Here is a 2,760-nt window from a genome sequence, read left to right as displayed (position 1 = left end):
ATGACCAAACCGTTATTTTTTTGTACAAAAAGAATCGGACTCTGAAATATTGTACAATTAGCTTGTGAAGGAAATCAAACATGCAGGTGGGCAAAAATATAGGGAATGAGAATTCAATGTAATGGTTCTTAGTCATCTCCTAGAGTTCTTTCACTGGGCATAGCTGGTTCAATTCATTACTGCTCCATTGGAACTGATTTGGTTCATCTCATTACTGAAGATGGCCACGTCCATCAGAATTGATCATCATAATAGTATTGTTGTTGAAGTATATAATGATCTCCTGGAGATCAGGACAGGTTTTGTAAGTACTTTGGTTAAGAATCCTACTTTAAAGGGGCTGCCACAAACATTCGTGCACATTCAGGTCCCTTTGCCTTCTTTATAATCTCTTTGGGATATAATCCCAGTAGTAACACTGCTGGATCAAAGGGTATGCACAGTTTGATAACTTTTTGAGCATAGTTCCAAACTACTCTCCAGAATAGTTGGATTCATTCACAACTCCACCAACAATGCATCAATGTCCCAGTTTTCCCCCATCCCCTCCAACAATCATCATTATTTTTTCCTGTCATTTTAGCCAATCTGACAGGTATGTAGTGGTATCTTAGAGTTGTCTTAATTTGAATTTCTCTGATTAATAATGACTTGGAGCATCTTTTCATATGACTAGAAATAGTTTCAATTTCTTCATCTGAAAATTGTCTGCCATATTAGTTTCTCCAACTGATGGGCATCCACTCAGTTTCCAGTTTCTAGCCACTACAAAGAGGGCTGGCACAAACATTTGTGCACATACAGGTCTCTTTCCCTTCTTTATGATCTCTTTGGGATATAAGCCCAGTAGTAACACTGCTGGATCAAAGGGTATACACAGTTTGATAACTTTTTGAGCATAGTTCCAAAATGCTCTCCAGAATGGTTGGATTCGTTCACAATTCCACCAGCAATGCATCAGTGTCCCAGTTTTCCCGCATCCTCTCCAACATTCATCATTATTTTTTCCTGTCATTTTAGCTAATCTGACAGGTGTGTAGTGGTATCTTAGAGTTGTCTTAATTTGCATTTCTCTGATTAATAATGACTTGGAGCATCTTTTCATGTGAATAGAAATAGTTTCAATTTCTTCATCTGAGAATTGTCTGTTCATATCCTTTGACCATTTTTCAATTGGAGAATGGCTTGATTTTTTATAAATTAGAGTTAATTCTCTATATATTTTGGAAATGAGGCCTTTATCAGAACCTTTGACTGTAAAATTGTTTTCCCAGTTTATTGCTTCCCTTCTAATCTTGTCTGCATTAGTTTTGTTTGTAGACAAACTTTTCAGTTTGGTATAGTCGAAATTTTCTATTTTGTGATCAGTAATGATCTCTAGTTCTTCTTTGGTCATAAAGTCCTTCCCCTTCCACAGGTCTGAGAAGTAAACTATCCTGTGTTCCTCTAATTTATTAATAATTTCATTCTTTATACCTAGGTCATGATCCCATTTTGACCTTATCTTGGTGTACGGTGTTAAGTGTGGATCAATGCCTAGTTTCTGCCATATTAGTTTCCAATTTTCCCAGCAATTTTTGTCAAACAGTAAGTTCTTATCCCAAAAGCTGGGGTCTTTGGGTTTGTCAAAGACTAGGTTGCTATAGTTGTTGACTGTTTTGTCCCTTGAACCTAACCTATTCCACTGATCAACTAATCTATTCCTTAGCCAATACCAAATGGTTTTGGTAACTGCTGCTCTATAATATAATTTTAGATCTGGTACAGCTAAGCCACCTTCATTTGATTTTTTTTTTCATTAATTCCCTTGAAATTCTTGACCTTTTGTTTTTCCATATGAATTTTGTTGTTATTTTTTCTAGGTCATTAAAATAGTTTTTTGGGAGTCTGATTGGTATAGCGCTAAATAAATAGATTAGTTTAGGTAATATTGTCATCTGTATTATATTTGCTCGCCCTATCCAAGTGCAAGTGCATTTAATATTTTTCCAATTGGTCAGATCAGACTTAATTTGTGTGAAAAGTGGTCTGTAATTTTGCTCATAAAGTTTCTGATTTTCCCTTGGCAGATAGATTACTAAATATTTTATATTATCAGTAGTTACTTTAAAGGGAATTCCTCTTTGTAACTCTGACTGTTGGATTTTGTTAGTGATATATAAGAATGCTGATGACTTATGTGGGTTTATTTTATAACCAGCAACTTTGCTAAAGTTGTGGATTATTTCTAATAACTTTTTAGTAGAATCTCTGGGGTTCTCTAAGTAAACCATCATATCGTCGGCAAAGAGTGATAATTTGGTTTCCTCATTGACTATTCTTATTCCTTTAATCTCTTTCTCAGCTCTTATTGCCAAAGCTAGCATTTGTAATACAATATTAAATAGTAACAGTGACAGTGGGCAACCTTGTTTCACTCCTGATCTTATTGGGAATGGTTGCAGTTTGTCTCCATTAAATATGATGCTTACTGATGGTTTTAAATAGATGCTGCTGATTATTTTAAGGAAAAGAAGGACTAGTTTCTTAAAGGGACCACAACCTGCTTCAACTGTCACTGTTAGTTCAATTTCTCCACCTAGAAGTCAAGCTATTCCAGAACATTGTGGTATATGAATGTTATGGAATATTGTTGTTCTGTAAGAAATGACCAGCAGGATGAATACAGAAAGGATTGGAGAGACTTACATGAACCGATCCTGAGTGAAATGAGCAGAACCAGGAGATCATTATATACCTCAACAACGATACTGTATGAGA

This window comes from Sarcophilus harrisii, chromosome 2 (genome assembly GCF_902635505.1).
Source record: "Sarcophilus harrisii chromosome 2, mSarHar1.11, whole genome shotgun sequence".
Classification (NCBI taxonomy): domain Eukaryota; kingdom Metazoa; phylum Chordata; class Mammalia; order Dasyuromorphia; family Dasyuridae; genus Sarcophilus; species Sarcophilus harrisii.
This window is presented reverse-complemented; position numbering follows the sequence as displayed.